Below are 13,949 nucleotides of genomic sequence, written 5' to 3'. Positions count from 1 at the left end.
CCTCATCCAGCAACTTCCCCTCCACCCTTCATCTCTCCCTATAGTGCTGCCCTTCTTCTTCTCTTTGCCTCTCCCTGATTTACCTACTGGAAGTAACAGAAAGGAGGAAAAAGGAAAGATGCCCTGATTTAAACCTAAAGGAGAATGTTTCTTCATTGAGGCCATGCTTGAAGCCTGATCCTGTGCATGTTTACCGAGAAAGAAGTCCCACTGAATTCATTTGGGCATAAGTTTAAGTGTGCAGGATTGTCGTTTTGCAAGCCATTCCTTTCCACATTTGTTCAGAAGTAAACCCTGCTTTTAACAGTACTTTCTCACAAATAAGCATGGACAGGATTGATAATGGCAGCTTGATCCTTTTGTAGGACTTTGCAGAAGTAAGCCTCCCTGCATTAAATGGGTCTTCCTGGCAAGTGTGTATAGGATTGCAGCCTAGGGCTGCACACTTCGTTGGGAGTAATCCCTATCAAATCACTCTCTCAGTGGGATTTATTTCTGCGTAAACAGAGGGCTTAAGCTCAGGGGCTTAACAAGACTGGAGCGGGCCCTGGAGGCCTGCAGCCCACCCCCTGCCACTATTCCTTCAGAGAGACAGGAAGGGGAGAGCAAAGAGCAACCCAACACCAGCCCGTAGGCCTTCCTCTTGTCCTCCCATCCTTGTTCAATTGTAGCTACACACACACACACACACACCCTGCTGCATGTTAACAAACCCCACCCTGCTGCATGTTAACAAGATCGAGGTGTGGTGTACACAAAGCTCATTTTATGTCAACAACCCTGTATACTAGGTTAGGGGGAGAGTTAGTGACTACAGCTCACATCCAATCCGTTTAGCTAAACTAATTCTCTGGAAATCATATGAAAACTGTTTACAGACAAAAGCCAGGAATGAGCCAACCACTTCCTGGTCTGGGTCCTCTTGTTTCCCCCTCCTGTTCCTTGGGTCTTGGAGACGGGATTCCATCCCCACCCCCTTCTCTCCTCCAGATTGTATTCAATTGGGATCCAGACCGAATACTTGGAATAGTTCAAGTTTCCAGTCCATCTCTGTTGTGTAATCCATTTGCCCAGCTATTTCCTTCCTTGGCCAGTTCTTTCAAAAACAAAAAAGACCCCCCAAAACACATTACATCCTTCACTTCCGCTGTTTTAAAAAAGTTGCTCTTAAAACTCATGTGCCTGTTTGGTGGTCCTGAGCATTGGTCAGAGCTAGAATTCGGGGACACAGGAATATAGAAAGCTGTCGTTATACTTACTCAGACCCTTAGTCCATCTAGCTAGCTCAGCATTGTCTACCCTGACGGGCAGCATCTCTCCAAGATTTCAGGCAGGAGTCTCTCTCAGCCCTATCTTGGAGTCCTTCTGCGTGCAAAGCAAATGGCCCTGAGCCTTTTGGAAGGGTGGTATAAAAATTTAAATAAACAAATAAATAAATGTGTTTCCACTGAGCTACAGCCTAGAGTTGCCAACATTTCATTGTCAAAATGAGGGACACAAGTTCCAGAAGGAGGGACACAAGTTTTTGGGGGCTAGCTGGCAGGTAATCAAGAGCCTGAGTATCATTGATGTATATGTAATTGAATTATATGCTATTGAATAAATGAGGGACAAATGCTGTCCCTATAGGGACCGACCCCTGCTAACTACACAAAGAGGCACCTTTTAAAGTGGTGATTCTCTTTATTTAGCAGGGAGAGAGTAACTGGCCCTATCCATCCCCAGCACAGTATCTCCAGTGACCGTTGCTGGTATCTATCTTACGTTTCTTTTTAGATTGCGAGCCCTTTGGGGACAGCGTTCCATCTTATTTGTTTATTTCTCTTTGTAAACTGCCCTGAGCCATTTTTGGAAGGGCAGTATAGAAATCAAATAAATAAATAAATAAATATTATTATTTACATCCCTGAAATGAGGGACAGTTGGCAACCCTTCTGCAGCCCCATTCCCAAACTCTTGAGTTGCTTCCCTTATGTGGGAAAGAGTGAATGACGTCTCATTCACGCCCCACTTGAGTAACTTCAAGTGGGTAGAGCAGATGTGGATAAGAATCTCTAATTACTCGTTATTGGAACCCTGTTGGATCAGAGCAACCATCCATCTGGTCCACAATCCTGCTTGTGGTTAATGGTTAATCAGATATTGCTTGGAAGCCCACAAATAGGACAGGAAGGCATAGCTCTTCCCAGCTGTTCCCCACCCCCCAATTATATGCAACTGGGATTCAGTGGCATTCTGCCCATGGGAAGTCTTGGAATTAAAGTAGGAAGGTTTGGATTATCCTAGATTCTCTTTGAAACCCCAGCTGAACTATAACTTGCAGTCAGGGCTTACAACCTGGAGTGAAAATTAAAAACAAAAACATTGCTACTAAATCTATGCAAAACCTAATTTTTACCGCAGATGAGAATTGTGGTAATTTTATTCAGCATCAACAGTTCAGCCAGGCATTTTAACCCAAGTAATTACCACACAGAAGCCACCTTAAGTGGGGAAATGCTTGACTAACAAGCAGAAGGTTGCCGGTTCAAATCCCCACTGGTACTATATTGGGCAGCAGCGATATAGGAAGATGCTGAAAGGCATCATCTCAGACTGCATGGGAAAAGGCAATGGTCATCATCCCCTCCTGTATTCTACCAAAGAAAACCACAGGGCTCTGTGGGTGCCAGGAGTCAATGCCGACTTGATGGTACACTTTACCTTACCTTTAATTACAGCATTGGCTAGTGCAAGCAATCTCCTGGCAAGCAAAGCAAGCCTTGAACCTGGCATTCTGGTTTTACTACCAATAGTGTTGCCAGCTGACCAGAAAAAAATCTGCTCTGCTCTTATGCCTTTAAAAGCAGTTTGGCCTGCAGAAAGTCAGTCGAAGCTCTTAATTGCATGGAGATCAGCATAAATTGCCTGCTAATGAGTTTTATTGTGCCCTTCAGACTTTTTTTTAGTTCAGCTAGCTTTTAATTCTTGATTTTGTTTACATAGTGGCTGATTTTTAAATGCTGTTTTTAGTTTGCTTCATATACACATTTCTTATTGATATATGGAGTTTTTGGTTTTATCTTAACTTTTGCAAGCCACTTTGAGTAAAATTGTGTGTTTTAGAAAAAACTGGATATAAAATGTTTTAAATAATAGCTTGATCTGCTAACATGTACTACTGTAAAGGGAACAGGGCTCAGCAAAAAAATTGGCAGCCTTACTGATGAGCAACTATAGCTGAGTTTAGGGTAACAGGATGCAATAAATTAGAATACATGGCTCTGAGGGTTGCCAATTGCCCAAAAACCCTGATTATTATTATTTATAATCTGTTTTTCGACAAATCTCAAAGTAGTTTACACAGAAAAAGAATAACAGTAAGAAGATGGTTCTTTTCCTGTGCCTTCAGCATGGGTTTGATCTGCAGAGAGCAGCTTGAGCTTTTCATTAGTAAGTAGCTAAACATAATCAAAAACTAATTGCTGCACAGAGGTCAGTTTCAAAGTTTGCAACTCCAGTACCTTTTAGCACCATCTAATGGCACAGCAGGGAAATGACTTGACTAGCAAGCCAGAGGCTGCTGGTTTGAATCCCCGCTGGTATGTTTCCCAGACTATGGGAAACACTTATATCAGGCAGCAGTGATATATGAAGATGCTGAAAGGCATCATACTGCATGAGAGATGGCAATGGTAAACCCCTCCTGTATTCTACCAAAGACATCTACAGGGCTCTGTGTTCACCAGGAATCAACACCAACTCGACGGCACACTTTACTTTACCTTTTTAGCAGTTGTTTAGAGGAGGGACATAAGAAAAGCCCTGTTGGATCAGGCCGAAGGCCTATCTAGTGCAGCATCCTGTTTCAAACAGTGGCCCACCAGATGCCTCTAGGAAGCCCACAGCCAAGAGCTGAGGGCATGCCCTCTCTTCTGCTGTTGCTCCCCTGCAACTAGTATTAAGAGGCATCTTGCCTCTGAGACTGGAGGTGGCCTATAGCCCTCAGACTAGTAGCCATTGATAGACCTGTCCTCCATGAATTTATCTAAACCGCTCTTAAAGCCAACTGCTCTTAAAATTCCAGGCCACTGGAATTTTGCCACTTGACATGTCATGGTGTAGAAAAAGTGGGGAAAGTTCTAGCTGCTGAAATTATTTCTTCTTTCTAGCAATTAAAGGGATAGGAGCTCGCCATTTAATGAATGTTCAGTGCAGTCCTGTGTATGTTTGCTCACTGTGTCCAATGGTGCCTACTCCTCAGGTAAGTTTGCATAGGTTCCATGAGACTTATCTCCGGATAATTATCCACAGATAGACTTGTAGCTGTTGATTGTTTCTCTTTCTCTCTCTCTCTCTCTCTCTCTCTCTCTCTCTCTCTCTCTCTCTCTCTCTAACTCCTGTGGTGTTGCATGTTGCGCTTGCACATTCAGAAGAGATCACCAGCATACTGCAAGTGTAGATGCCCTTTTATAGCCTTACAGCAGACCTTTGCAGATGCCTTTTTATACTCCCATTGGCAGAATTCCAGAGGAATCCATGCTCTCCTCTCTTCTTGGCACTAGATCGCCCTTGTGCAAGAGATCTGGCCCTCGGAGTCTGGAGGAATGCTCCCTGACCTGCGGAGAGGGAGCAGGCGGAATTTCCAGGAATGAGCCTTTGGGAACCACAGGCCTTGGTCGGCTACAGTGGCAGGCAGCACCAGGCACAGTGCTGGGGAGAGCATGTGAGGTGAGTGCTAGTTAGCTGGGCTGATGTCAGAGATAGTTGAGCAGCCGTCGAGGGCCCTGGGCCTGCAGGAGGACCCGCTGTTGGGGCCTGAGACTACCTCTCTCCTCACAGGTTTCGTTCGTGTGGTGTAAGCAGAATAACGCTCTCTTGGGGAGCATCCAGTCAGGAGGGGGCCCTGGAGAACAGTTTTCCAAAGGCCCCTTTAAGCCTGAGGCCAGCCCTGGATGCTAGCAAGAAAAGAGTAGGAATCGGGCCCTGTTGGAGGCCCAGCTGGAATCCCTCTGCAGTGGCTTTGAACATTTGAAAATCATAGGCAGGGCTGCCATATGGAAAAGAGGACAGGTCTCCTGCCCCTTTAAGAGATGCACAGAAGAGGGAATTTCAGTTTGTGCCGCTTGTTATGCAGGGGAAAGAAAAGCTGCACCAGCTGAAATATCCTCTTCTGTGCATCTCTTAAAGGTACAAGAGACCTGTCCTCTTCTGTATGACAGCTGTGATCATGGGTAGCTGTGCTGGTCCATTGAAAGAAAAGTCCACAATCAAAAGTAGGGTCATGCTTTTTGTTAGGACCAAATTCAGTACCACGAAGCACTAAACAGCAAGCTTTTACCTAGCTGTCAGCACTCGTCTGCTAAGGAGTGGCAGGGCTGGGGGCAGTGTCCTCTCTTAATTTTTTTCATCTGTGTGCAGAATGAGTTTTGTTCTGGGTTTCAGTATCAAGGCAGCGTGAGCACACATGCATCCAGAGTGGGGCCTTCCTGATTAAACCTGAGCAGGATCTAAAATTAACTGAGCGGACTTTAAAAAAACTTGTGTGCACACGTGCATGCCTTAGAAGGAACTCTGGATGGGGGCTGGCAGAAAGTCAGTTGGGATTTACTGGTAGCTTTGTATTGGTATACCAGCAAGAATTTCTAACTTTCCATTGTTCAACAGATGTTTGGTTCAGATATGTCCAAGTTGGATTCTTTGCTGTACAATTAGGAACAGGACATGCTTCTGCACATCCCTCTTTCTGGCACACTTTCTCCTGATTGCATCTTGGTGGTTTGGACAACCCAGCTCAGATGATTAGGAGAAGGGGGAAGGAGCAGGCAGGAAATGATTGGGCACATCCCTAATTAAGAACATAAGAACAGCCCTGCTGGATCAGGCCCATGGTAGTGGTGTGCGTGGTCCGGACGCAGCGTGGTCCGGCACTTGCGGGGGTGTGACCTTAAGAGGGGGTAGTACTTACCCCCCCGCCCCCGCTGCTCTTCCCCCTCCGGCGCTGGTGCATTTAAGAAGCTTCTTGGGGCGGCAGAGTTCCTCTCTGCTGCCCCTGCCCCCGTCGTTGTTCATTAATGCCTGCAATGCAGAAGAGCTGGCGGAGCGCATGCGCCCTTTGCGGCGCGCGTGCTCATCTCCGCTGCGGGCGCGCACCACGTGACATATGCGGCCTGCGACAGGCGCATGCGCTCTGCCAGCTCTTCTGCATTGCAGGCATTAATGAACAACGACGGGGGCAGGGGCTGCAGAGAGGAACTCTGCCGCCTCAAGAAGCTTCTTAAATGCACCAGCGCCGGAGGGGGAAGAGCAGCGGGGGGGGGGTAAGTACTACCCCCCCTTAAAGTCACACACCCCCGCCCTTCCAGACCGCCGGAATTCCGGACCGGTGCGGCGGCGTTCCCTATGTCCCCTGAACCGAACCATGCACACCACTAGCCCAAGGCCCGTCTAGTCCAGCATTCTGTTTCAAACAGTGGCCCACCAGGTGCCTCTGGACCCCTACAGACAGGTGTTGAGGGCATGCCCTTTTTCCACTTTGAGGTCATCCTCCAAAGTATGGATTGAATACTGAGCATGCTCCAGACAGGACCAATCAAAAGTTGTAGGTGTGGCTAGCTTACTGTGTGTGAGGCAACCCAGCTCCAGTTCCAGTGCTGTCTTTGCTCCACGAACAGGTCTGTGGCTTTGTTCCTGCAATTTTTCGGCTCTTCTGAGCTTAGCTGGCTAGCTTTTCTATTCTCATACTGCTCCATTGGGGGTTCCGGCTCAGGCTGTCCCCCTCCCACGAGAACGCTGCACCCCACTGAGACAAGCCATTCCCGCCTGTTCAGAGAAATCCCGCAGGAAAGACCATTAAAAAGCAAAAAAGAAAACTAGGCATTCAAAAGACACGGATCATAGGAGCTCCTCCTCAACCAAAGCACGCTCGGCATCTGCGCTGGCAGTGAAAACCAGGAGAAATGCCTGAGGGAAAGCCTCCTGATCCAAGCTGTCTGCGAGTCACGCCAGCCCTGTCGCTTGCTTGACGCCGGCCTGGGAGATGCCGATCCACCGCTGAACCAGGGCGATCAACCCCTTTCTCCACAGCCAGTCCCTCCTTTCGCCCCACCTGAGGAGGTGATCGAGATCCCGGCCACGCCAGAGAGCCCTCCCCTGCCCCTCTGGGGCAGGAGATGGAGCTGCTTCAGGAAGATGCACTGCCTGCACTACCAGCAGAGCCGCTTCGTCAAGGCTCGCCAACACCTCTTTCTGAGCCTGTTCTACTGCTGCTGGAGCGCCCTGCGCCCCCGTGCCCAAACGGGTCCTCGCCTTCGCACCCTGGGCAGCCCTTCCCGATACCGGGACCATTGGCTCAGTCTACGAACTCACTGGACGTGAGTACCATACCAGCCCTGGGGGAGCACCCCTTCCCACCCGATGCTGCGATTTGGCTGGGTGATTTCATCACGCGGCAGTGCTCAGCCTTGATCAAAACCCATGTGCCGCCTCCAGCCTCACCCCCTATTCTGCTTCCAGCCACTCAGCCCATGGCACCTAGGGTTAATAGGCATCATTCCTGCTCCTCCTCCCCTGTCTCCAGCCCTAGCAGGCAGCCTATTCCTGTTAACGAAAGGAGCCTATTTCAACCATGGGCTACGATGCCAAGGAGAAGTAAGAAGAGGCCCAGGTCGCCTTCCTCCTCTTCATCTAGGGAGGTCCTCTTGCCCAAGTGACCTCTCGCTCCTCCTCCTCCAGCTATATCATCTAGATCCACCCTGCCAGTCCCGGTGGCAGTTCTCCCTACTCCTGGTGTCCACTGACCCATCATCAAACACACACACACACACACACCCCCGTACCCGTCCATGAGACAGGCTTGAGTGGGGACAATGACAATGATACCTCACATTCAGGCGAGGAGGAGGAATTGTCCGATGAGAATACCTCGGCTCCGATCCCAGCCTCTTACTGCCTTTTTTCAATTTTGAAGTCATTTTTATTTTATTTATTTATTTTATTTATTTATTTTTGCATTTATATACCGCCTTTCGTTAAAAAGATAACCCCAAGGCATGCTCTCTAAGGCAAGGTGCGCCATTAATGATGTAGCTCCTATTGAAAATGTTCATGCTACGCCTGCTCTTGACCATAGCGTATTTCCTTCCAGCTCTGTTCCTACGGCTATGATCCCTTTCCCCTCTCTTTTCAAGGATGCCATGCTGGCTGAATGGGCAGCCCCTGCCTCATCTAAGGCCTTGGGACCCATTTCTAAGAAACACTACAATTTGCCTACAGAAGTCACATCTCTCCTGGCAGTGCCCCCAGTTGACCCCCGCGTGGCTCAACTGGTATCAGCATCTGTCATTGTCAAGGAAGGGGAGGAGCAACTGAGATCCCCTGAGGATCATAAGTCAGATATGCTGCTCTGTAAGAACCACTCTGCCATGGCCACGGTCATCAAAGCGGCCACTACTAATTCCATCTTTGCCAGGGCATCTATCCTCTGGGTGAAAGAGATTGCCGCTGTGGTTCCGCCTGAGCTGACCAAGGTCCGCCAGGGTCTCAATAAATTAGCCAAAGCAACTGCCCTCATGGCAGATTCAAGTCTTGATTGTATTCAATATGCAGCCCAGGCAATGGCCTCAGAAGTGGCAGTTTGCCACTCCTTATGCCTTAAACACTGGAATGTTGATTCCAGGTCAAGGTTTAACCTTTCAGCTACTCCTTTTGCAAGTGCCCGGCTCTTTGGTGATGCCTTGGACCCGATACTCGTAGAGACCAAGGGTAAGAAGAAGGCTTTTCCGTCATCCCGCAGAGATGCTCGTAGGCCCTTTTGGCCCGATGTCCAGTCCTTTCGCCCCTTCAGAGGTTCGCAGAAACCAGCCTTGTGTTCCCACAGAGACAGCACAAGCTTTTCATACCCCCCTGCTTGGCGCAACTGATGGCTGCAGTGCGGAGGAGGACCTACCAGGGGTCGTTCTACCCGACCTTTCCCCCCCTACCTCCAACCCATCCAGAAAACAATGACTTCCTCCCACGTGGGAGGCAGGCTTCTCGACTTCTACCCACAGTGGGAAGCCACTACACAGGATTGTTAGGTATGCTCCACTGTCTCTCACGGATATGCCTTGGACTTCCAGTCTCATCCTCTAGACCAGATCACCAGGTCCCCCAAATTGAAACGTTCGGACAAACAGCTTCAGATGAATCGGGCCATTCAGCCCCTCCTTCAGATCAGCACCATTGACCGAGTTATGGCACAGCATCTATTCGCTGTTGTTTTTGGTCCCCCAAAAGGATAGATCTTGGAGGGCAGTCCTGAACTTAAGATCTCTCAACCGATTCATCCGCAAGAGGAAATTCCGAATGGAATCCCTTTGGTCAATGAAGGAATCAATATCGAAGGGGCATTTTCTAGCTTCTGTTGATCTGACCGAGGCTTACCTCCATGTTCCTATCCTCCCCAACCACTGAAGGTTTCTCAGATTTGTGTACGACGACCGCTATTACCAGTACAGGGCTCTGCCCTTTGGCCTATCATCAGCTCCGAGGGTCTTCACCAAGCTAATGGTTGCTCTAGTCGCCCATCTCCATACATGCCAGGTCCATGTTTACCCATACTGGACAGATCTGCTCATTCGAGCAGCCTCGTTCCGTCAGGCCCAGCTTGCCATACAGAAGACCCTCTTGGTCCTCAACTCACACAGTTTCCTGATAAACCATCAAAAGAGTCACCTCATCCCATCTCAAACTCTCCAAAACTTGGGAGCAATTTTCGACACTTTATGCCCAGCCATCTCCTTACCTCCAGAGAGACTCCGAGAATTGATTTCCATCATCCAACCCTTGCTCCACGCGACGTTGGCAGGCTTGATGACCTTAGCTCGGTTGCTTGGGTCCATGATTGCATATTTAGAGTGCACTCCCTGGACCTGCTGGCACTCACACCCTTTTTAGTGGCTCCTCCTTCCCTTCCAGTAGGACATCATGGCCTGCACACACAGAGAGATTCCCTTACCTGCAGTAATCCGGCAGTCTCTAAGCTGGTGGTTGTCGTCAGTCATGTTGAGAGGCATTCCTCTCACAGTCCCAAGTCAAATCCTGGTGACCATGGATGCCAGTCTGTTGGGCTGGGGTGCCCACTGCAACTGCTAATATGCTCAAAGCGTCTGGTCAGCATGGGAGAGGGGTCACAACATCAATTGGTTAGAGCTTTGCGCGGTGCAACTAGCCCTACTGCAGTTCCTCCCGATGGTCCACCACATGGATGTACTTGTACGCACGGACAATGTGACTGCCAAATCGCATATCAACTGTCCTTCTAGCATTCAGACTCCCTCTTTGTCTCTTTTCTACAGGTGACTCTCAGCTCTAAGGTTTCCAAAACCACGATCGCTGCCTGGATAAAATCCTGCATCGCTCTTGCCTATGAGTTCCTTGGCCTGCCTATACCTTCCAGCATTATGGCTCACTCCACCCACAGCGCGGCTACTTCAGCTTTTACCGCCAATATGCCCTTACTCAAAATCTGCAAGGCGGCCACTTGGTCATCTATTACTCCCTTTATAAAGCACTAGTAATTTTAAGCCCATTAAAATAACGGGCGCTAGTAGGATTGTGTAGAAATGTTTGTCTGATTTGTATCTCCTCCATAGCAAGGGTTGTGGTTTTTTCTTCTTGTTGTTTTTGTGTATTTATTATGTTTTTAGAAACACTGTTAACTTGCCCCCCTTTTTGTGTTGTTGGTGACCTATTTAAAGTGTGTAAGAGTAAAATTTTCAATTTGGAAACATATATTTAGTCATTACTTTTCCTTAGTTGACTAATCCGTTGAAAACACTGAAAGTCCAGCACAGGAAAAGATGATAAGCAAAAATGCCTCAACAGAGCAAACACTATGTGGTTTACCCTCTGGGCTCCTCAAGGCAGGGATGGGCTCGCCGACGCTGCCTCTGCCAGACCCATTGCCGCCGTTTTTCTCCTCCTGGCGGTCGGGCCGGACCTACCGTCCGCCTCTGCACCGCCTCGGCCGGCTTCCCCCGCCGCCTCTTCCCCCCACCCGGCTTCAGTGGCGCGGCCAGGCCTCGGCCACGGCTGCACCGCCGCCTCGGCCAGCTTCCCCCGCCACCTCTCCCCCCCCCGCTCGGCTTTGAGGCGGCCGCTTCTCCTCGGCCGCCACTTCTCCTCCCGCCCATCATGGCCACCTGGTCCCAGCGGTCGTGTCTCCCTCGGCGTGTTCTGGGCATGCGCTCTGCGCATGCCCAGAACAGCCGAGGGAGACACGGACGCACGCCAGGCACTTTATTATATAGGATTATAAGATCTCCACCTTTCACTCCACTTAGGCGGCCCTTGGTCGCACTGTACTTCAGCAGGTGGTCTGATTCACATCTGGTTGGGGTCCCACCCTATCTCTTTTGGCTTGGGCATGTCCCATACTTTGGAGGATGACCTCAGGCTGTGGAAAAAGAAACATTGGTCTTACAGTGAAGTGTGTTTTTTCACAGCCGAGATCATCCGCCCTGCCCTCAGATGCTCATCAGGTTTTTTCCTTTTCATACGGTTTTACCTTGGGCAGGGCGTGCTTGGGTGGGGTGACTTCCAGGGTATTTAGCTTTGTAGGCTCCCCCCCACACCCTTTTCTCCACTTATCTTCTTTTTCCTAACTATATATTTTTTCCTATTTCTCTGAGAGCACATCAGTCCCGGAACTGGAGCTGGGTCACCTCCCACATGGTAAGCTAGCCACGCCTGCAACCTTTGATTAGTCCTGTCTGGAGCGTGCTCAGTATTCAACCCATACTTTGGAGGATGACTTCCTCGGCTGTGAAAAAGAACACTTCATGGTAAGACCAATGTTTCCCTATCCTGCTGTTACTCCCCCGCAACTGGTACTCAGAGACATCCTGCCTTTGAGGCTGGAAGTGGCCTATAGCCCTCCGACTAGTAGCCGTTGATAGACCTCTCCTCCATGAAGTTATCCAAACCCCTCTTAAAGCCATCCAGGTTGTTGGCTGTCACCACATCTTGTGGCAGAGAATTCCACAAGTTGATTATGCATTGTGTGAAAAAGTAATATGGCAGGCAGCCCAGCTCGGACATACCATCTGAGCCAACCCAATAGCAACAACAGATAGCTGAAATGAAGTTGGTATGTTTATAGCAGGGCTGGGAATTGAACCCACACCAGTGCAATCTTGCTCATTGTTCAACCATCAAATCACCACCACTTTGAGACATAATTAGCAGATGTTCTGCTGGGACCAAAGCACTCTTAGGCTCCCATTAAGAACATAGTCAAAATAATCACTTAATGGGTACAGTGAGTCTGCCAAAGTATCTCCTTAAAGGTCCTTATTTCCATCTGTTATCAGTCTCAGGCCTCCCAGAGGGCTGTTGGAAGAGGTGCAGTTAATGAATGTTGAAGTGGTTATTGATCAGACCTTTATTTAATGATTGCCAGTTATTATACTCCAGGGATATGGGTTCTTGCCTTGATAAGAGAACATTTTTCAGATTTTTGCTACTAGACAGTACTGTCCTAACTCTGAACCTATGGAACTGGGCATCTCTGTGTTCCCTGCAGCCTGGAGTTCTGTGGTGCTGCAAATCATCCTTTCTATGCCCAAGGAAGACTCTTAATTCTATGTCACTCCTTCTCCTGAGGACAGGCAAACTAGGAATGTTTACAGCCCTTGAAAAGAACTGTAGCTAAAATTCTGTGTTCTCAGTGTTCCAATGGAGTCTTTATGTACAGTTCTGGTGCTGTTCTCCAAACAAATTTGGCCAATCTCCTTTCCCCTACAAGCAGTATTCAGTATCTTGGTGTGCTGTACTTTGCTCTGCTGCAGATAAATGATCAGCTGCAATGGTGCCATGCTGCCTGGCCTGCTGCCCCTAATAAGCCTCTAAGCAAGCTAGTGTTTGACTTTTCACCGTCTTGAAAACAGGCTTAATTATTTCATACTCAAAACATTACTCAGTGCTAGCTGGGCTGGGCACAGAGTATCTTTGACTCTGTCCCCCCCACACACACACCACGCCGGCATGCTCAGCTTTCTGGCTGGCTGCTCCCCTCCCCCCACTTCTCCCTCCCACCCGCACGTTCTGGTGGGCCAGCTGGGCGGCCCACTTCCTCTCCCCCCAGCCACCCCATGCCACCTCCAGCCAGCCCGCCACTTTCTCCCGCCTCCTCGTCGCGGTGGGCAGCCGAGGTAGGCTGGTCTGCCGTGGCTTCCTCCAGCCAACTGGTGGCCAGCCCAGCCCACCGCCGCCTCCTCTTCCCAGCGGGCAGCCAGGCTGGCCCGCCTCCAGTCAACTGGTGACCGGACCAGGGTCAGGACAGCCCGCCACCTCCTCCCAGCGGGCAGCCAGGCCTGGATGGCCCACTGCCGCCTCCTCCAGCTGACCCGCAGCCGAGCCAGGGCCAGGACGGCCTGCCACCACTGCTTCCTCTTGACGACGACTCCTGGTGGTCAGACCAGGCCGGCCCGCTGCCTCCTCTGGCCAACCGGGCCAGGTCAGCCCACCACCTCCTCTGGCTGACCGGCAGCCAGCCCAGCCCGCCGCCGCCATTGTCTCCTGTCCTCATTGCTATCAGGGGCATATCCAGGGTAGGGCAGGCAGGGCACGTGCCCTGGGCGCCACTTGAAGGGGGCGCAAATTCTTAAAATTAATTTTTTTTAAAATAAGATGGCCACTAAAAACAAAATGACCACTGCACATGCTCAAATGGCCTCTGTGAGGCCCTAGGCCATGCCAGGCCTCGCAGAGGCCATTTGAGCATGCACGGTGGCCATTTTGTTTTCAGTGGCCATTTTAAAAAAAAGAACAATTATTTTTAAAAATGGCCACTGCACATGCTCAAATGGTCTCTGTGAGACCCTAGAGGCCAGTGGTGGGAGAGGTAACTTTTGCAGACCCCCCTCCCACAGCCTATAGGAAGCGCCCCAAAGGGGCTACAGGTAAAAAATAATAATTTAATATAATAT

General features: G+C 49.6%; 1 protein-coding gene across 1 annotated transcript in view; it reads left to right on the top strand.

Moving 5' to 3' along the window:
• The first annotated feature begins 4,547 nt into the window (after positions 1 to 4,547).
• The window catches only part of SPRYD3 (SPRY domain containing 3), a 72,371-nt gene continuing 62,969 nt past the window's right edge, over positions 4,548 to 13,949 (top strand). The window contains exon 1 of the mRNA XM_053303876.1: positions 4,548 to 4,710. The gene's annotated coding sequence lies outside the window, so the exon portion shown is untranslated. The remainder of the gene's footprint in view (positions 4,711 to 13,949) is intronic.

This window comes from Hemicordylus capensis, chromosome 2 (genome assembly GCF_027244095.1).
Source record: "Hemicordylus capensis ecotype Gifberg chromosome 2, rHemCap1.1.pri, whole genome shotgun sequence".
NCBI classification, from domain to species: domain Eukaryota; kingdom Metazoa; phylum Chordata; class Lepidosauria; order Squamata; family Cordylidae; genus Hemicordylus; species Hemicordylus capensis.
Note: the sequence above shows the minus strand (reverse complement) of the source record. Positions and strands in the feature narration are given on the sequence as shown.